Below are 23,112 nucleotides of genomic sequence, written 5' to 3'. Positions count from 1 at the left end.
TATGTCAATCGATATATAATGTTTTAATTTGATTGGATACCCGTTCTTTTTTGTTTTTTTTCTTTTTTTTTTAAAGAAATTTCATTATTATCAAGACGATCGAAGAAGAGAAAAAGACAATGTAAAAAAAAAAACGGCATAAAATAGAGATTGTTTATAATTTTTTATAATTATTCATTACGTTTGAGGTATCTCAAGTTGTTTCTCTTAGTATACATTTTTTTCTTTCCCTTTTTTTTTTTTTTTTTTTATTTCTCTTCGCACGTGTTTCCTATTCGTATTGCGACTTGTACGGAAAATTCAAAGTTCTCGCTCGGAAAATTCGTATATATGAATCGCGCACCAAGCAGTGAAACTCAAGTCCGGAAACGTAACGATAATGGTTTTAGAGCGTCGACCTCAAGAGGGACTCCGTCATACATGTGTTGGTTTGCACGCGAGAACTCGAGTAACCTGAAAAGCACGTTTGAGAGAGCTTTCGGAGAGGTACGGATTAGCTCTCCTTCCTTCCTTCCTTCCTTCCTTTCTCTCTCTCTCTCTCTCTCTCTCTCTCTCTCTCTCTCTCTCTCTCTCTCTCTCGCACCCTTTAGAGAAGAAGGAGGAGACGTTGTGACTCGAGTTCTCGACGCCCCAACTCGAGTCAGATTGCCGAAGGAAGCCAAGGAGGTTGCAGGAAAGGATGAGAGGTTGGCTTGCTTGGTTACTGGCCTTCCTCGAAAGGATTAGGAAACACGTGTTTGGCCCTTACATCGATACCTATTCCTCTCGAGAAACCACTAAAATGGATTCAACTTTCTTATTTTCATTGTTCTTTCTTATTTTAGGGATATCCTTATTTAAAGTTTTACTTCTTTTCTTATAACATCGATCCTATTAATTAATCTTTTAATGTTAAACCTCGGTGCATTATACGTCCATATTGTTCGTTTAATTCTTCAAATCGAATTAATTTTTAATTTAACAAAAATGCCGATTTACGTCAAGTAAACAAACGAAATGATTTATTATTAATTTTTCATATTGACATATAGTTATTGATACTTTGAGCATCGACTTAAGATATTTAATTACTCTCGATTAGTATATATATATTGAGTTCGAATGTAGGATGAAACTTCGTATTTTATTTGATCGAGTTGAAAGAACTTTAGAGAAACAAGGTTAAATAATTTATATACGATATAGAAGGCCTGAAGGAAAATCGAAAGGACTGCTTTATTCATCGAGGCGTTTTAAACCCTTCCCAACACTATTATCTAGCCGTCCAGTAAATAATAAAACGTACAAACTGCCAGCGTTGGCTAGTACGAGCCAACGAGCAAAATGGAAAAGGAATAAAAAAAGAAAAGAAAAATTTTGCGGTGCTCGGCACGTCAGCTGTGATTCGAGGAAGGTGCCATACAATGAGGGAACGGAAACCACGAGAAGAACAGCACTGAATTCTCAAAGATACAGATTTATTCGAACAATGAAAATATTATATAATATAAATATTTTCATCGTACGATCCATACATTTCAAAACGCATCGATCCCCTTATATTTTCTTTCCTTTCTATCATTCGATTAAGTTGATCTATTAATTTCCTCAATCGAAACTAGCATCATCGTTGTGATCATTCCCATTTCGTACAAGTTTTAACGTAAATTAAATTTTCTAAATCCATCGGAATCGATTCAAATTGCATGAAAATTATTGATGAGAGAAAATTTGGAAATTCGTCGAATCGTAACTCCCCTTTCTCCTCGGCCGGTTGAATAATAATATTTCGTGAACGACGACCGGAAATTATCGGATAACAGGAATCATTGGCTGAAATAATAAATAATTCGATAGGATCGATTTTCCAATATTCGTCATATAGGAACTCTTATCTTTTATCGTGTGTAGGTGCGATACATTTACGTATATACATATATGCTGTAACATATATATATATATATATATAAAATGTAATATTTATAAATATTAAATGATCAAAATATAGAAAAGAGAATTCGATTTATATTTAATATATTACCTCACATGAGTATACTCGTCCACGTGTTCGATAATTAATTTTATTGTTATTGATATATATATATATATATATATATATATATATATATACCATTTTTATAATTTATACATCGTTTCAACGCTCCCTCCAATGATCAAATTTAATGAGACAGTTTTAACGAGAAATAGAAAGCTCGATATTGAATAAGGTATTTAAAATAAGTCGATCAAATGAGCTTTTTGCGTTTGGAGGAATGAAAATACGAATTGAATAAAAATAGCGCACAACTTGTTATCGGAGCAGTTACAAGCATGGATGAGAGTATTTACGAGACAATCTTGCAGTGCAGTCAACAGAGAAACATCCTGTTCGGTAGATCGTATTTTCAAATAGAATCGTTTTCCAAGATCTGTTTTAAAAATCGATGTCATACGAACGCCTAGCAAATTGCATTCTTAAACTGCATTGTAACGTTGGATCACGCATTCCAACGGGTTGAATTCGATAAACACTTTTTAAATCTAAATAATTTTATCAGATGAACCATTCGATCAAAATCTAATCAAATTGTCAATATTTATTCAACATTAAAATTCAAATTGTTTCATATATTTACGTACGTGCGTTGTGATTTATTTTAAGGCACAGAGACAAATGTTTTCTTTCATTAATCAGCGACAATTAAATGTTTAATTTAATCAATTATTGATTTAAATACAAATAATACACGAAAAATATAAGAAAAAAGAGAGAGAGAGAGAGAGGAAAGATATAATATATTAAAAGTATCGATATATATTATATATCTATATGTATGTATATATAAATACATATAGATATATACGTTCATGAAATTCGATCGAGCTAATAAATACTAAACTTGCTTTTTTGAATGGAGACGAATTCTCATAACGAGAAGAGAAAAATGAAAGGGGAAAGAAGGCATAGAGACGACGGAGGGGGGGGGGTAGAAATGAGATGAAGCCCAATGCAATCGTCTGGAGAAGAAGACTAGGTCTTCTCGTAGAAGTAAGAAGAGAAGAACGAAGGGAAGTTTTCAAGCCTCCATCGTCGTTTCGAAAACGAGTTTTCCCGGAGTGACGAGACTCTCTTCTCTGGAATTACTATCGCGGATTTCGTGGCAGGATGTTCGTTAGTACGATTTCTTTCTCCCCCTTTTCGTCGTGTCGTGTCCATGGACACTTGAGTCAGACTGAAGGGCATCGTTCTTATTCAAAAATATATTTCACTTGCTTTTTTTTTCGAAAGCTAGAGAAGAAATAGTCTGGTACTTCGTCAAACCGCGATTCATTCACGATATTTTATCGTTTTGCGTCAATGATCAATGCCTCCGGCATATGAAACGTTTTCACTGTCTCGATTTTTTATCTTTTATACATTAGTAAATTTCTTTCTTTAATTTCTTTCACTATTTTCTTAAAAATCAAGTCAGTCGTTTCTTGCAATTGATCAGAAAAATTATACTAATCTGAGTGGAACAGAGGAGGGAGACTTTGTATCCTCACTTTGCTGGCTTTTGTTTTTATAGTACAAGAAAGAAAGGAGTGAGAGATAGATAGATAGAGAGAGAGAGAGAGAGAGAGAGAGAGAGAGAGAAAGAGAGAGAAAGAGAGAGAGAGGGAGGGAAGGGATGGTTGTTAAAACGGATTATCAAAGTGATACGGTTATCGCGCGTAGGACGGAAGACCAAAGCGACTATAGAAACGAGACTGTTGACAAAATACATGGCTTTGTAAACAAACGATTCCTTGTCGCTGTGTCGTTCGACGGATATTATTATTGTTAACTTTGATTCATCTTGATTACATAGTTATATAAATTATTATAATAAAAAGGTATTGTAATAGATTATTATGCGATATCAAAGGATTAGAAAATAATTTAATAAGTTTCTTATTCAATTCATAGATGAAACGAAGAACAATCGTAATTTATCGAGCACGATGAAAAGTATCTAAAGTAATATCAAAGAAATATAATTATTACATTTACGATCGATAATTTCAGATCAGATTTATCCCTTTTATATGATTATTAAATATATCCTATAATCATATCTTCGAAAAGGATAATAATAATGATAAATTTACAAATAAAATCATTATTTTTAACGAGCTTGTAATAATATGTCACGTTTTCGATCTTCAGTCGATTCTGGTTTCATTGAATTTGAACTCACTCCTGGTTTGTCATATATCGTTCATCAAACTTTAGAGGTAATGCGCGACACATGGAACTTTCGTCTCCCTCCCTCTCTCCCCCCCCCTCTCTCTCTCTCTCTCTCTTTATATGCAGAGATTTGCATTTAAACTTGGGCCGAATTTCCCGCGAGTGGGATAAGAACGTCGACATAATTTTATGCCCGATGCCTCCCTCTTCTTCTTCAAGAAAAGGCATGGCATCTGTTCCTCCTTCTCCTTATTCTCCTCTTCCTCTTTCTTATTCTCTTCCAACTCCTTCTCCAACTCCTTCCTCATCCTTCTCCTCCTCCTCTTCTTCTTCTTCTTCTTCTTCTTCTTCTTCCAGGTCCTCTCAAGACGCGCACGGATTTTCTTGGAAAACGCATTCGCGAAAGAGATTTAAAAACGAGACTAGAATCCGACTGACTCGAGAAAGCCTTTTCTTCTTCTTCCTTTTCTTTTTTTTTCTTATTCGTCTGTTTCATCGTTTCTCTCTCTCTCTCTCTTTTATTTCTTACGAACATCAGATCGGTCGATAAGAAATGCGGAAATAGAATTAGGTACCTGAGCTTTTTTCCCATCGATCTTCCTTCCCTTTATCTTCTTTCTGTTTGTCCTATTCGCCTGATTTCCTTTTGTTCTCCTTAAACGAGCTACCTTCTTTTTCTCTCTCTCTCTCTCTCTCTCTCTCTCTCTCTCTTTCTCTATCGCGATCAATCATAGTTAATCAATAGCATTCGAAATGTCGAGTTTATCTCGTCGCATTATCTCATTTATAACGTCATGTAACTTTTAAATCATATATTTATACACCTCTAGATTCGTTCTTTCTTTTAAATTTTCTATTTCACTTTTTTCCTCACTCCATTTCCATAAAAAATTAATTGTCGGTTCCATATTTGAAATTTAATATTTCCTATCTATAATCTGTATTTACTATATTCTTTTTTTACGTCTTCAACAATACATAAAAAAAAAAAAAAAAATTCGAGCTGTACGGAACAACAAGGTTGCTCTCGGTGTTTTTAATTCCTTTTTTTTTTTTTTTTTTCATTTTCCCTCAATATTTTCCCTTTTCACTCTATTATTGTGCGCGTGTATATTTTTTCTTCTTCAATACCAAACGCAAATTACATCATAGAACAACCATGGCATACAGGTAATTCGATCGACGTGTAATTGTCGACGGAATACTGGGTTGATAATGATCCTCTAATTAATACCCAATAGGAGAGAACGAGATAGACAGATAGGTGGATAGATGGAAAGAAAGAAAGAAAGAAAGAAAGAAAAAAATAGAAAAAAAAGAGGCAACCGTAACATTGCACTCTATTCTTAAACAAACGCACACGATCGTGGAATGCGAGAGCGTATCTACGTATACAATTATGAGACGCATAAAAAAAAGCGTACGCGAGAGATAAATGGAAAAAGAAAACGAGAGAGAGAGAGAGAGAGAGAGAGAGAAAGAGAGGGGGGGGAAGGAACAGAAAGGAAGTGGGATGGTATCAGGCAAAAAAAAGAGAAGAGAAAAAGAGAGAAAAAAACGAGGAAAAAACGGAAAGTAGGAGGAAGGAAAAAAGGGAAGAGAGGGAAAGAAGGACGAAGCGATGCCGAGAAAGAGCTCGAGGCGATGCCTAATGAGCATCCTGGAGAGCAACGTACTGTCGCCTTCTGATGCAGTTCAGCCTCAAACAGAAAGAGAGAGAGGGAGAGAGAGAGAGGAGCTGCCATTCAACGTACAGCAACGTTGATCTGGGATTCAAAATGTCGGCTAGGAGAGAGAGAGAGAGAGAGAGAGAGAGAGAGAGAGAGAGAGAGAGAGAGAGAGAGAGACGAGGAGTAACAATCGGCAGGCACCGTCAGCCTATTGTCTTATCGGCTCGCACCCGAACGAGACTTTCAGAACGTTTTTAATAACCTCGTCCGTACTTTCTTTCCTCTTTTTTTCTCTTTCTGTCTATCTATGTATCTATCTATCCATCTTCATGAGTTCGAGGTACTCGTCCTAGAGAAAGAGAAAAAGAGAGAGAAAGAAAGAAAGAGAGAGAGATAGAGAGAGAGAGAGAGAGAGAGAGAGAGAGTATCCACGTTACCTTTTCTAAGGACGGCAATGACTATGTTGCCTTGAATGGAGAACGAAGAAGAATCGAAAATGTTCCATTGTGTTACGGCGGGGTAATTAGGATGTAATGGAACTCGGTAACTATATGGGATTTCTCCGCAGAGGCAAGTCGATGGGAAAGCCGAAAACCGCGAGACGCAAGATCATGCCAAGGTTGTTACATATGTACCTATCTTCCTATGTGCTAATGTAGTTACGTGTAGTTAAGGTATACGTGTAAGTACAAACACATGTATTTACACATTACACTTCGCTCGTACTCTAATCGAATCGAAAGCGCTAATCGAGAGACATCGGTCTAATGTATTATTCCATCATCTAATTTTATAAAGGCAAGAGAGAAAAAAATTATCTTCTATCTGCAAAGAAGAAGAAAGAAAAAGAGAGAGAGAGAGAGAAAGAGTAAATCATTAAAGAATGATAATAAGATTAAAACAAGATCGATCGATCGATCGAATTAATTTAAGAATAATAATAGTTTAATGGAAAACAATAATTCCAATACCAATGAGTACACTCTTTGTTTGATACATCTTTTAACATATTTTGTTAAACAAAAGGTTGTTGAAGGTAAGAATTATTGTTTTCTCTTTTTCTTTTTTTTTTTTTTTTCATACTTCGATATCCATTTTTCAAAAAAAGGAAAAATTTTACGAAAAACCACTAGAATAGAAATATCGTATGTCATTTTTATGGACGATCAACATATCCGCCAGTCTACATTATCCACGAACACGTTTTCAACGTCGAATCAGTTGCTGATTTCGATTGGAGCACATAAGCTTATCCATTTGCATTTTTGATTACTTAACTCGAAATCACATTTCATCGGTTACTCGAGTATGCGGCAAAGCAAATGATATTCGTCCAACTGATTATATATTCTATGACGAAATTCTGAAAAATATTAACTCATTTTCGTTATCGGCAAACATGGTTGTACCAAAATTTACGATAATAAAGGTAATCTACGTACCAGGGGTATTATAAAATGATGTATAAAAGCTGAAAGCATCGATCTTTCTAAAAAAAAAAGGGAGGAGGGGATGGAATAGGTATAATAAATTAACATGTTTCCCGTAAACACGATATTATTTATCGTTAACTAATTATTTAATAATTATGATACAGGCATGATAATAATAATAATAATAATAATAATAATAATAATAATAATAATAATAATAATAATAATAATAATAATAATGTACAACCGATGAATACTACATCCCTCTCCTCGTCAATGCAACAACAAATTTCTCTTCGAAGTTTTTCACGGAGACTTTTCAGATAAAAGAGAAATAAAGTGTGTTTATCAAGAACAGTATTACGTGCTGAGCATTCGAGCGATAACAAAAACGCGGATGTATCTCTAGTGGGTAGTGCTCTCGCTGGCTCATGTGTTAATTTTTTTGTGGACTTCGTTTCGGTGTTTCCCGAAGATCGCTAACACAACATTTTCTTACAATAGTTCGTTAAGGTTTATAGAGGGTATGTTTGCACCGAATACGAGACGATACCCGGTGACGAGGTACAGGATGGTCCAGAAACTCTCGGATTATTTTTAAAATACCAAGTAAATACATACGTTAATTGCAAATTTTTGCAAGTTCGTCTTTTTTTATTATTATTATTTAAACAATTTGCAATTGTTTAATTTATAACATAATAAAGTATACAAGATGAAATATACAAGATAGTAATTATTTATGTATAAAATATTTTTTTTATGAAATTGTTTATAAAATTATTATTTGTTATTTTATAACATTTTAAATGTTATATATACTGTTTAACAAGGCGACGTAACATGTTATCAAATCGATATAAAAGATTTTATCCCAAAGTCAAAGATTAAAAAGTTATTTTATTTAACAATAAATAGTGACGCACCCTGTATATAAATTTTTAAATTGTCTTTCATATCATCGAAGATGAAATAAATAAATCTTTGATTTAGTCTTCATTAAAAATTTTTTTCATTCGAGCAAAAAATTGTTTATAACAATTGTTTATAAACAATTGTTTATTATTTATTAACCGATAGGATGATAAAATAAACAAAAAAATTACATTGAAAATAGTTTTTGTTTCAAGTCTCTACGACCCTTAGTTCCGAAGATATACCCACTTAAAGGAAAAAGATTTACTTTGACACACTGACCTACATATTATTTTCCAAATATGGGCATAGGCCTAGTGACCTACATAAATTCCAAGAATTTACGTCGCGTACAATTTTTTTACTATTACTACTACGTAGTACTACGTACGCGAAATATGAATGAAAATATTTGGATGGTGATATCTTCGCAACGGAAAGTCGTAGAGACATGAAACAAAGACCATTTTAAAGGGAAAATTATCCTCTATCCGTTTAAATATACAAATACCATCGTTATAATAGAACCAATTTTGCAAATATTTTGTCTCGTTATACAAAACGGGCCAAAAGCTTCAAAGTGATTTTAAAAATCTATTTACTCTATCTCGAGACATATTAGATTAATTTCTTTGTAATAGAATATAAAAATACTAGTATAGGAATTTTTTAGGCCACCCTAGGAACTTAGATCATACGTGAAACGTTTAGAGAACGTTTCGTTCTATTCTACGTGAACAAATGAACAAGTTTGAAAAAGATATAATCGTATGATCGTTCTTGTTGTTAGGATTTCATTGAAGAATAAAAAAAAAAAAAAAAAGAATAGGATCAAGAAAGAAATAAATTGCCCCAAAAAAGCAATGTCCTTGCTTTAGTCGTATCGATTTCGTAGCAATCTTCGAATTATCTCTCGCTAACATCCAAACAGCGCACGATTGTCCTTCGCATATCGATTTTGAAATGTCGACCTTATTCCTTTGAAACGATATCATTGATAGGATTTCACGAGCTGCGAGAGGCCTATACAAGAGAATCATAGAAACTATTTCATAGCGTCTCTCTCTCTCTCTCTCTCTCTTTCTGAATAAGAAGCAATTTACTGAGAGCAATGGAAGTAAGAAATCTCGAAACATCGTCGATCTGAGCTGAGAGACGTTTATTCGGAATTAGATATTTCTATATCGTCGAACGAAGAAACTAATTTCTTCGTGTTTTTCTATATTTTCATTTTGACAAATTCCAATGTAAAAAAGTAGCCTGTAGGTATCGAACAATTAAAGAGGAAAATTAATAAATGACATTAATCGTGTCTATGATTGACATGTAAAAAGAAAAAAAAAAAAAAAATTCATTCGTATTCCATTCAGAAGGTAGTGCCTTTCGTTCGTCAAAAAAGTTCCCTCTGTATATGGCTTTTCTTCGAACGAAAAGCTTTTTACAGACCCTCGGCTTACGCATTATGATACTTTGAAGCGTCGTGATCCATCACTTCGTGCCGGTTAAGGAAACTTTCGTTCGAATACAAGAGTCTAGACATCGAAGGAGTTTTCTCTCTTTCTCTCTCTCTTTTTTTATTTATTTTTTTTTTCTTTTATCATTCTTTGAAGAATCTACGTAGGTGGATTGATAGATAGGCAAGTCAGGAGTTATCGATGTCGATGACTTTGATTTAAACAAGACCGCGGTTTTCGTCAATCGAGAGTCGATCTTACATCGAGTATACCCAAAAATAAATCAAGAGGTTATTAAAAAACGACCAATGCCACGTCGTTGGCATTTTCGAAAATTCATTTTCACCGGTCGAACGAACCTTAATTAAATCTGCTTATGCTTATGCTTATGTCATAACGTCGTGGTTTCGCTAATACCTTTTTAGATACTTAAACATCTACGCTACATAATTACATACTTTTTCGTTAAAGAGTCTCAACATTGTATATTTATTCGTTTGTATAATAAATTCAGGATTGTTTAACGACAGTTTATTTCCATTGGAATAAATCCCGAAGGATTAGTTAAGTCGTGAAACGTGAAAATTAATACATTCATCGTTAGGGGAAATAAGGAATAAAAGAAAAAAGAGATTAAATAGAAAGCTACTTCATTAATACTCTTTCTTATTGTTCCACAAGCAATATTTATTCTTTAGAAAAACCACGAAATGTGTTATGCTTTAAATGAAATCCAGAGATGTAATATAACATTTGATGTGACTTCGAATAATGATAACTACATAGATAAAAAGAGATAATTAATACGTTTATTTCTTTTCCTTCATTTCTTTTTTTTTTTTCTTTTTCCTTGCTTGCTTGTTTGCTTGCTTGCTTACTTACTTGCTTGTTTGAACATGCCAGAGAGCAATTTAAAAAACGTTTAGCTCTCGAGAGTACGATTACTCACGATTTAACTGTCGGATCGTTCAATATGTACAAAGAACGTTATAAACATAAGTCGAGTTGCTGGTAACGGTGAAATTACTTCGATAAAGCAGCACCATGACCGTCTTTCCCCTTCTCCCCTCTCTATAGGTTCCAAGGTGGATTAACCTTATCCACGACTATCTCCAGCAATTTCCAATTCGACTGTGCAACACGATCTCCATGTTAATTAAGCTCCCTTTCGCTCGCTCGCGCAATCTCTCTCTCTCTCTCTCTCTCTCTCTCTCTCTCTCTCTCTTCTTTTTTTCTCTTCTTTCTCGTTTCCTCCAACTTTAGCACCAATACACCATGCGCATCCACAAAGCAAGAGGCTTTTAAAAATCGCTTCTATCTTTTTATACCCCACCCTTCATGCGTGCACAGCACATGTTATGCGAATTCACCTGCGCTTCTCTCTTTCTCTTTCTTTTTTTTTCCGTTTTTTCTTGTTTCTTTTTTCTTTTGCTTTTTCTTTCTTTTACATCACGTTCAGTTACTTTTTCTCTGTCTTATTTTTATTTTCTCTTTCGTTTTCATGCCTTCAATCATCTGTCTTGCTTTCTATATTTCTCTTCCCCTCCCCCTCCGCCCCCCCCCCCCTCTCTCTCTCTCTCTCTCTTTCCTTCTCTTTTTCTCGATTTTTTTTTAGCTATACAATCTTCCTTTACCGTATACCCATCATCCTCTAGACAGCGAGATGGATATATCGTCGAGAAAGCTACAAGACAAGTGACTCCGTCTTATCGATTATCGATCTCTTTCTTCTCGATCTAAGGAGAATAGCGTATTTATACGTTTTCTCGGTTCACCATATTGTGCGAGAAAGAGGGCGATAAGTTTGAAGTACTATAAAAAGAAATATAAGGACGATTTTAGACAAGATATTTTTCTTTATCGTGACTAAAGTGTTATTACGATAAAAGTTACGTCGATAAATCAATTCGATAGAAAGGATAGATTAACAGATAGTGCGAGAAGAATATGGAGAAAAGAGAGAGAGAGAGAGAGAGAGAGAAAAAAGAGAAACAGTAGGAGACAGAAAAAGAGAGAAAGAGGGAGTGAGAGGGAGAGAGAGAGAGAGAAAGTAGAAGAGATGCCTTTCAATTCTCTGTTGTCGAGTTGATTCGAAGAAAAATTCGATCGACGAGTAAAGCTGCTCGTTACATCGCTACTTTTCAACCGGTCGACCAATTTTCCTCGATCCCGTTTACCTCCCCATCCATTTTCGTTCGTTTGACAAATCGCAAACAGTGAATATACTCGAATGATCGATCCTTTCTATTCGATATAGCTATTATTTGTTCGCTCATATAACGAACCTATGTCGATTTCTATCAAGTTACAGTTCGTGCGATCATCAGCGGTTGAAAATAAAACGTTACTGTATGTAACGTTAACAAAGACGATGAATCGGATCGAAAGAGATAAAGAAAGAGAAAGAGAAATGAGAGTAACTGGAAGCGTGCGTTCGTATGGCGTAACGAAGTCATAGACTTATTCAGCTTAACGTCGTTAAACCCGCATTACGTAGAGAACCGGCGCCAAATACGGCAAGAGGATTTATTGGTGGACTAGGGATGGTAACTCTGGTGGCAACCGTATCTATCCTTTTCCCCCTATCTCTCTCTCTCTCTCTCTCTCTCTCTCTAATTCCCTTATTCTTTTTCTTCAAATCTTACGAAACCTGTAATTATTTTTCTTTTCCTTTGTTTACAAATATTACGTAAAAATTTATCCTAGAAATCTTTCACGTTCATGATTGTCTCTTCTATTTCTATCGTCTATTAATTTTAATTGGCATTTCTTTTTTTCTTTTTTTTTTTTTTTTTTTTTTTTTTTTTTTTTGTTCTATTATATCTATCACGCGCACGTATTGAAATTTCTTTTCTTTTAGTAAAATAATAAGTCATTATTAGTGATATTTATTCAATTTATCTATTCGTACGCTTTCTATTGATTTATCATTGATGGTAAAGAAAATTGACGGGGGGAATTTTTGGTAGATAATAAAAATTCTCATTTCTAATGGAAACAGAAATAGTAACTTAGTTTCTATAGGTTTAAACTGCGATGGATTTAAGCTGTGAGATAAAAAAAAATACGACTCTCCATTCGAGTAAATGCTTTTGTTCATTCGTAATTACATTTAGCTACCAAATTCAAAAACGTGGTTCGTGAGAATGGATTTGCTTCTTAACGTTTGGCCAGTACTTTCAAATGATATTTGAAGAATAAGTATTATAATAATATAACGAGTTTTCTATACATTTTCATGAATTAAATACGACTCGTTGTAAATTTCTAAATTTAATAATTCATTATACTTTTAATGTAAGAAGATTGATAAAATGTGTTTGTACTTATATTTGGAAAAGAAAATTTCTAAAGAAAGGAAATGAACAGAAAAGAATTGAACTTGTACAAATAATAATAATAATAATAATAATAATAATAATAATAATAATAATAATAATAATAATAATAGGGTATATGATGAAGATATAGAATGAAATCTAAAAAATATTGTTGACGTATCTTATATTTATAATAATCGTATCTTCCTTAATCAAGCTTTGTTCAACGAGAAATCGATATGTTTTTCAAAGGGCCGAACTTTTTTATTGTTAGATGAGAAATCAGAGGGAAGGGTTGAACACTCAAGGAGGCAACAAAGCGTACGAAACGCGATGAACGAAACACGAACGTATGAAGCACGAGCCAACTTCAGAGGCACGCTTCTCTTTCTCTCTCTCTCTCTCTCTCTATCTTTCACTCTCCCCTCACCCACTCTCTCAACCCTCTAACTCAACGCTGAATCCGTCGGACTACTTAACCACTCCCTCTCCTCCGTAACGAGTTTACTTTCGACAATGCGCTACTCCACTCACTACGCTACTTCGCGAACCAGTTGCAGATTTGTGGAATTTTCCTTGTTCCAAACTCGCGAATAGCGATACAACAAGAGAGTATGTATATTGCGCCTTAAGAATTTATTTTATTTCTCTTAACCTTTTCTCTTTCCAATCGTTTTGTCCAATATAATATGTCCAATTAAACGAGCGATACAAATGATTAAATCTTCTGTATCAAAATGATATCATCGATTCTGTATCATACGACTCATCGTATCGTCGGAAAGTGAATAACAAATTATCATATATTGTATATATAATATATATAAGCAAATACAAATGCATGGAACAGGCGCTTTAATTATCGCGTATAGTCGATATGTGGCTTACACCACAGTAGAGAGTACATTAGAATTTCTCTGTGCATGGTATACGTGATACTTATACGCTTAATCACACATACAAAGATCGCGCACACGCACACACACACACACACACACACACACATACATACATACATACATACATATATACATACATACATCCACATGCATACGCATTTACGACTTCGGTCGTAGTTGTTTAGTGTATCGCGTTTCATGCTATTCATTTATTTTAACTATATTTCTCACAACGCCGTAAAATTTGGTAGAACTCATAGGGCAACAGGATGATACGTAACTCGTACACACGTTTGCTAGGAGGATAACTTACAAGTGCCGGATGGCCGCCGAGTTCGAAAGTGGAAAAAGCCAGCTTTTCGTTCGTGTAGCAAACCACATAGTACAGATATAACAACATAGTGCGAAAATTCAACGGTCACGCTTTCTCGATTGAATTCGACTGAAATACGTTTTCAACGAGTGTCTACGAAAGGGTTTATACTCTCTAAAGTTTTTCCCTCTTTATCTCTTTCTCTTTCCTTCAATATATATATATATATATATATATATATATATATATATATATATATATATATACATCTCTATTTCCTCCCTCGTATCACTATTTCTCTTTGCGAAGAAATATATTTCCGATTTTTCGACGAAGCAAGAGGTTTTTTCTTTTTTTTTTTTTTTATGGATTGATCGAATTATTCAATGGCTATAATATTTTAATCGAATTCAATCAAAAAATTTAGAAATAAATGTTTTATTTGGGAATATTAATTAAATTGTTTCTATATAATCCGTATATCGATTCGATACGCAAACGTGATTTAAAGTTACGAGATTATTTTTTATTTATTTATTCATCTTTCTTTTTATTTTTTTCTTCTTTTTTACTTTTTTATTTTTTCAATAATATCATCCGAAAGAGAAATTGCAATTTTTTTCTTTTTTTTTTTTTTTTCTTTTTTTCTTTTTTTTTTTTTTTTTTATTAAATCACATATATAGATATCGTTTTGCATGTATAAAAATAGAAGTGAACGTACAGTGCAAGCTTGTAGGAAGAATGAAAACACGATCGTGATAGAAATAAAAAAGATAGTGGAGAAAGTAAAAAAGTTTCATCAAAATTCCAACATACCAAGATCCCGATTCAGTAAATTCAGTATCAATTGAAAAAAAAAATAGAGAGACAGAGAGAGAGAGAGAGAGAGAGAAAATTATTCTTTTTCTCTCTCAAGAACACGATCTCGTTGTTCATTGGTTCAAGCAATTCTTTAATGCCGACTACAATCACATTTAGGGATGTGCGTGAAGAGCACGGGAGTAAAGAAAGAGAGAGAGAGAGAGAGAGACAAGGAGAAAGAAATGAGAAAAGAGAGACAACGAAAGACATAAAGGAAGGAAGAAAAAGACTGAGATACGTAGATAAAGAAGAGAAAAGCTAAAAGGGGTTGATACGAGAGGGCGAAAGCCAACTTCGCAGACGGTTTAAAGGCTCACACTAGGTTCCGCAATGCGTATCTGCAAGTGCTATACTACTTGACCATTTCACTGTCTGAACACTAAATATCTTTCAACGTATGCGAAAGAGAGTTCGTTTGCATGCTTCTATATATACATTATATACGTGTTTATATATATATATATATATATATAGCGAATACCTATTTATATGTGTCCGTATACATCTGTTAAAGCACGTGCCACTGTAAAAGTGGAAGCGTATGGTGAATCGAGCAAGTAGAAAGCTCTGGCCGAAACTCGGGTGTGGGATGCTTTAACGAGTTCGAAGGGTATATGTATGCTAGGGCAATGCTTTTCGCGAGCCGTCTGGATTGATCAATTTTCGAGAACCTTGCGAGAAGTAAAACGTTGATTAAGATTGTATGGATATCGATCGATCGAACTTCTTTCTCATTTAACTCCATCGCCTGATAGCTATCGGTGTTTTTTTTCCCTCCCTTTCTTTCTCTAACTCTCTTCTTTTATCCTCGTTTCTTCCTTCTTATCGGGAAAAACCTTTTAAATATTTTCATCTCTTTCGGTAAGAAAGAATGAGAAAAGAGAGATAGAGAAAGGTATTACTTGATTCGATCGTTTATCAATAAATCAATAAATTATATATTTTTGTTAATCCATTTAAAAACATAAAGGATATGATATTAAACAGATCGAAGATCTCACGATGACTTTATATAAATAAATACCAATATTGGATGGATCTATCCTTTAAGAGATTTCATATGAAGAATAATCCGTATCATCTTTTATGGTAAACCCAAACCCCACGTATTCAAGAATATTCCAAGGCAATAAGATAACTTCTTCTCTGATAGCTTATAAATTTGTTTACTCATAACTAATTAATTAATTAATAATAACTAATTAATCAATTTTTAAAAAACAGCGCTTGACTTTGACAGGAAAACTTTACGAATATTACTTTTATTATAAAATTCTCTTTTATCACTATTGTTAGCCAATTTTACATTAAATTTTAAATGAAATTTTGTACTCTTTCGTGGTTATTTAACTTTATTCAAATATTCGCGATTAACTTTGATGGTGTATTTATTACGTGAATACATACGTTCTCATCAAATCGTCCTTTCCTTTGAAATGCAAATTAATTGAATTACTGATCACTTGTAATAAAATTAAATTATATTAACGTGCTATAAATTATTTGATTTTGGAGAAACTATAAAAATCCAAAAATTATATATATATATATATATATATATATATATATATATTTATATATTTATAATTTTAACCATAATATATACATATACATTTAGATGTATATATTTAGATATACAATTTCATTAATAACGTCAATCCTCAGATGGCATTACTTATACTTGATGCTTTTAATATTTGCTTATTCTATTTGTGATTAATAATTCAATGTTGACATTAAATTTTGAACATCTCTCGACTCTTCAACATGATCCTTTGAAATACGTTATTAATTAGTAAAAGAAAGTAAAAGTGTAAACAAATCGAACGAAATCATATAACTAGGTAAACGTTGAAAATTAAACATGAAATGTACTAACATGAAATGTACTAACTAAATTGTAAAGGAATATTATTCATTAGTCATTAGATTAGTTGAAGGTATAATTAATACGTAAAAGCGTTGTCGACAGCAGGATCATTAATCGAATTATTTATTAAAGCTCGTTATCGAACACGAGAAACATTTTTATCGTTTCTTCCAATAGATATTCGAACGTTTAATGATATAACTAATGCGCGAACATTTAATTATGCGTTCTATCGATCGAAACCGCTTCGGTTCGTTCATCTTTTGTTCGTTCACTTTATTTCTTTATTCTCTTCCGAGATATATACGAAAGAGAGAGGGAGAGAGAGATATAGGGTGACAAAAAAATAACAGATAGAAAGTGTTCATTTATAAATTCTAACTCGACCGTATAGATCGATCGTATTATAAGCGAATAGGAATTATCGAAAGAAAATAAATCGCTCTTTCTCTCGTCATTTTCATATCATACTTTAATTTAACATATCGATGCGTTCCATTGTTCAAACGATAATTAAATTAAAACCGTATGACTTTTCCTTTTTGCCGCTGCGCCATTAATACTTGATTATCGTTGATTCATCTTTCTCTCATAAAGTTTCGATGGCATTAAGGGAAAAGGTCATTTCAGTTTAATACATTTTTCATTTCATTCTTTTCATCCTTTTACTTTGCATTTATGGTATTTAGTAACGGAATATGAATACCAACGACTTTGTTCCTCTATTCATAATAATCATACCAATGGGGATTATCTTCGTTCTATGTTGCAAGCAATGATCGAGTAACTCTGATGTTAAGCGCGCATTAAACGTTGAGCCGAATAACGAACGCTATGTTATATCTGCCTTGTCGCATAGCCGATCCGATTATAATTCGCATACGCGTCCATCTCGACTAAAATTTTCGGCGTTCTAGCCAAGATGCCGTGTTACATAGTTAATTGCTGAATTCGAATATTCTGGAGAATAGAATGTATTGCGTCGCTACGATTGCAATGGCCATTCCTCGGATTGATATTCGGAAATGACAATTTATCGATCGATAATGGAAAGAAGAAAAGAAAAAAAAAAAAAAAAAAAGGAAGGAAAGAAGAGAAAAAGAAATCATTATTTTATATTAATAATAAATAGTCCGATTACTATTTTAATCCAATTCTCTGCGTTATAATCTACCTACACGTGAAACAATGCGACTCGTATAATCGTATCATTAAAATGGGTGTACTCTAATCTCGAGAACAAACATGAACACATCGATTAGCTATCCCAATCCATTGATACAACGAGTATAGCTATTGATTATCATCGATAAAGTTATCTCTAACAAGTTCGTTCACATGAAAATCAAAATGAATTTGAGTTACTAAATTACATCGTGAATACTCCTATTAGTTCGCTATTCCAATGTGCGAAAGAAAAAAAGGACAATGGCGGACGGTTGGTTGCAAGTTTGACGGATGCATATCACCGTGGCCGACAGAGGATCTAGAACGATTTTGCGTTGTATTTATGAGGGTGTCCCGCGTGTGTAATAGGTCCAAGGGATATAGGATAGAACGTAACTCAGCATCAGAGCCAGGGCCACACTGGCGTTACGTGGCAGGTCCACCCGACCCCTTCCTGTATTTCCGTAATCCCAGGCAACACGACTACCCCGGATATCCACCTTGAAACCCACCCCCCTCCTCTCTCTCTCTCTCTCTCTTACAACATAGACCCATAGATATCCCATACGGGACAACATATACCTCCGTCGTTCCACTTGCCAGTTACTTTGAGGTCGGATACCAAAACCCTTCTCTCTCTCTCTCTCTCTCTCTCTCTCTCTCTCTCTCCCCCGCTCTTCCCTCCGCCAGCACTACTACCACTCCTCACTCCCCACTCCACACCACCACCACCACCACCACCACCATTACCACCACTAACACCCTCTCTATCGTCACCAGCAGTACAGTCTCTAGGTGCTTAAGTATTTCACATAGTCTCCTTCCATTCACTACCACCGGCCTCGTAACACTCCTGTCCAGTGAAACGCGATAGCATCTTAATCGTGCTAATTCGCGTTCACCCATCACCGGCTGACACTAAGTTTGTGTACGCCTACGGGGCTTCGTAGATTTTCTCGGCTTAATCCCCTTTAATTTCTTGCTACGATTTAATAATAAAGACTTTAACGCAATACGAAATATACTCATAGATTTCTATAGAGGAGGAATTATTTTCATTGTATTGATTTTTAGTTTTAGATAACTTTTCTAATCCTTTTTATTCGCTTCGTATACAACCATATTATACTCGTACTTTAAATTAGTTTTTATTCACTAATGAGAAATCCTAATGAGAAACGTTCGTTCTATCGAACTCCGCCTGTTTTACAGAATCACTTATGGAAGGAATGAGAACAGGGTGAAAGAAGATAAACGCATTGACGGTAAGTCAATTGAAATGGAAACGAAATTATTGTTAAAGATGAAATCGACGCCATTTATTATCACGGGAGTTAAATTATTTTGTGTTTCACGGAAATAGATGATTCTGTGGAAACATTTTTGAAATCTTTTCCACGATCGTTTTCATTTTATTTACATATATTATTACGATTGTATGGTTCGTATTCATTTAAAATGAAAATGTATACGATGCTAATTTTATCTAAACTCATATCTCCATTCTCTTCTTTTTTCACACACACACACACACACACACATATATATATATATATATATATATATATATAAAATAATATTCGATCATATTCTTCAATCCTTTCAAATAAATATTTCTGTAATACTTTGTACGTGGTATCTTCGAAGTATCGTAAAGGCGATAAGTAAAGCACCTTAAAGGTACACAAGGTAGTCAGAAAGCAAGCGGATATGTCACTGTTTGAAATAACATGACGCACGATGACAGCACACTCGAATCCAATAGAATGAACGTTACTCACCGAAAGCCGCCTTATGTCGCATTTACTCTTGGTACATTTAGGATCTCACGTGATTTGTAACGCGCATTAACGTCACCGTTGCTTTCCACCAAAGAAGAAAACAGAAACGTGAGTAGCGTTCAAATAGTATCCCTGTATCGAACAATTCTTAAGATCAACCCTTTGAATATATAGCACGAAATGTACGTGTCTTCCGACACTCACTAGTATCAAACAAATTACTAAAGGCGATTGATTAATTTTTATTGAAAATAAAAGAGATTGAGAATCTCTTAAACTTGATTAACTTCATAAATATTTGGGCATATATATATATATATATACATATATATGTATAAATCTCAATAATTATTTATTTTTTATAAAAAAAAAGATAATTACTAAAAATGTAAACAATTACCTAGGCATTATTTGTCTTTAGGACAAACATTAAAAAAAGAAAAAAAAAACATATATGGCTAAGTTTATTAGTCGACGTGATCTATATTATAAATTAAGAGTAAACAAAAATTAAAATAGCACAGCGAGCGCATGCGCGTGCGCGGTACAATCAGTTCGGTACTCCAACATGGGCAGAGAAAACTAGGAAGGAAATTACGGTTCCGCGCTGGTTGACGTAATAAAACGTTGTATCTATGTAATGCCAGGAACATTAATGTATTCACCGCGCATCATTGGTGTCCTCGACATGATGCACGACGAGTCGTTCCGTAACACTGTATGCTCCACTGATTCACTATCTCTAATTTAGTACGCGGCACAGTTAAATGCTCCTGATAACCGCAATTTCTAGTCATTGCGACCGCGATTTTAACGCTTGCATTAAATTGCGAGCGGTTACGTTACAAGAAATCTTTACGGTGAATTTTTAACTGGGAAAAAAAGTTTGCTAATTTATCTTTCATTTTTATCAGTCTATTTAGAGGTAATCCAGTTGGATTCTAAAACGCGATGCTACGTACGTGTCTATTGAAAATATCGAGAAAAGAGTAATAATAAAAAGAAAAAAAAAAAAAAAAAAAAAAAAAAAAAAAAAAAAGAAAGAAAAAAAGAAGGGAAAGAGAAGAGGCACGTCAATTTCCCTCCTTCGAGTTTTAATTAAAACTGCTCTGACTGTTGCTTCCGGTTAAGTAAGCATGGAAATAAAAAAAATGAAGTTAAAAACGATCAAGACGATATAAAGGAAATATTCGTAATTTGGAAAAGAAAAGTGATCCAATAAGAATAAATTGTCATACATAGCACCACTTCCATTCGAGATTATCGTTCGTAAAAGATGTTGAAAGACAGGTCAGTTTAATTTCGTGAAAGATATGTAACTGGACAAACGAGGATAGTAAGAGGAGTAGAATAGAGCAGAAGCCATGATGGGGTTGGAAAAGGCTAAAGCCACTTACTATGCGAGCTACGATGTCCTCGGCACGGTGATATTCTCTGCATAATTATTACCTTACCTACTAGCTAGCGAGGACTTCTTCTTATCTATTCCTGACTGGAATATAGGATGGAGAACGACGTCACGTTCAGAAGATTTTTACGTCACGTGCCTAGCCTCGACAGTGGCGTCAGCGGTGTCGGTATGGCGTGCAGATACCACGAAAGAGTGACTGAGAGAGAAAGAGAGAGAAAGAGAGAAGAGAATCAATTCCAGCAGGCAGTCGAGCGTCAAAATCCTGATGCTGAGTCACCCCCATCCCTTAACCCTCCCTACACCATCACCTCTTCTACTGACGTTAGTATTCGCGCTAGCCTCTCTCTCTCTCTCTCTCTCTCTTTCCCTCTTCTCGTTCTCTCTCTCTTTTTTGAGCCATTCAAGCACACCGCAACGTGCACTTTTCGTCGATCGCTTTGAACCCCACGTTCCAAGAGAATTTGCATATTGCGTAGCCAAGAGAAACGGGTCTACGGTAGCGTGTGCCACTAGCATCGCTACCACCCTGGTAGCTCGTCGAGAAGATTAAGGGTGTTCTTTCGCGCGTGATAGGTACTGTGTTTCGTTCGGTGTTTCGTCGACTCGATCGGAGGGAATTGATTGATAGACCGATCGCTACGTTAGTTCGATTCGCGGCTTCTAAAGGGAACTTACTATTTGTTTTCTCGACTTCTGAACTTTGGGAACGATCACCGATTACATTTGATCGTTTCTATACCCTTTTAACAACGTCAAAGGAGAAAAGTATCTAGCTAGATTGATCTTTTTTAATTGTCTTCTTAACAAGATAAATGTATCGATTAGATGCCGTTCGAAAATTATCGATATCATAATCGTCTATGTCACTTTAAGAGTTAACAAATATTATAAAATGTACCTTGAAATATTTGAAAATACCTAAATATTATATCATTGCTTGATCTATCTGATATATTTATAATTATCTCCCTTTTAATTATCTATGTATATCTACGTTTATCTTTTCGAAAAATACTCATCGATTTGGTCCAATCGTAAATAGGTAAGTACGATCGTCAATAAATCGATAGACAACCTTAATATTTCCGTCATTATTTCCTCTCATTATCAGTTAATCCACCGTAGTTGAATATCGACGTTAATTATTATCCGTTATTACGAATATTGATTTAATTTCACTTTATTTCTACTTGTTAAATTAAAATTCACGTTTACAATATTGTTAACGATCGTTATTGCGAAAGGGAAAAAGAAAAAGGAAAAAGAAAAAGAACAAAAAACAAAAGAAAAAAAGAAAAAAGAAAAAAGAAGCAAAAAAGAGAGGTGAACATCGCATTGGGAAATTTTCTTTTTTTTCTTTTCTGTTTTTTTTTCTTTTTTCTTTTTTCTTTTTTTTTTTAACATGTAAACTACATATATACATACAAGTCGAGACTCTCTTTTGGTCGTACGATGAAAGGTGCTAGTTAATGTTACCGGTTACGCTTTTGGAATACGGGATGTCAGACCGACATCAGATTCAGAAGATTTCTGGATCACGTGCCTTCGGGATCGCGTGGAAGGATCGCGAAGGAAAATCAATTCCGGTGTGCAGTCGAGCGTCAAGATTCGCCGACGGCTGTTCCGCTCGTACTCCTTCGACATCGTGCGTGACGTGCTCTTTCTGTACTTTTCTTCTTTTCTCCTTCTTTCTTTCTCTCTCTCTCTCTCTCTCTCTCTCTCTCTCTCTCCCCCTTTCTCCATCTATCTATCTATCTCTCTCTATCTATCTCTGTCTCTGTCTATTTTATTCGCTTTTCTTCTCCTTGCCGATCCTGAAAATGCGTGT

The 23,112-nt window shown here is 34.4% G+C and overlaps 2 protein-coding genes across 9 annotated transcripts in view; one reads left to right on the top strand and one right to left on the bottom strand.

Moving 5' to 3' along the window:
• Window positions 1–23,112, top strand: part of LOC124955424 (lachesin-like) — a 135,781-nt gene that overhangs the window by 79,388 nt on the left and 33,281 nt on the right. Inside the window, exon 3 of one of the 7 annotated variants that reach the window (XM_047509854.1) lies at window positions 19,305–19,357. The exons of 5 other annotated variants lie outside the window; for them this stretch is intronic. The gene's annotated coding sequence lies outside the window, so the exon portion shown is untranslated. Of the gene's footprint in view, window positions 1–19,304; window positions 19,358–19,956; window positions 19,982–23,112 lie in introns of those variants that run through there. One more of the 7 variants, XM_047509859.1, reaches the window with a different exon arrangement.
• Window positions 1–23,112, bottom strand: part of LOC124955422 (4-coumarate--CoA ligase 1-like) — a 136,907-nt gene that overhangs the window by 90,932 nt on the left and 22,863 nt on the right. The gene's annotated exons all lie outside the window — the stretch shown is intronic.

Source organism: Vespa velutina, chromosome 18 (genome assembly GCF_912470025.1).
Source record: "Vespa velutina chromosome 18, iVesVel2.1, whole genome shotgun sequence".
Lineage (NCBI taxonomy): Eukaryota > Metazoa > Arthropoda > Insecta > Hymenoptera > Vespidae > Vespa > Vespa velutina.
This window is presented reverse-complemented; position numbering and strand designations above follow the sequence as displayed.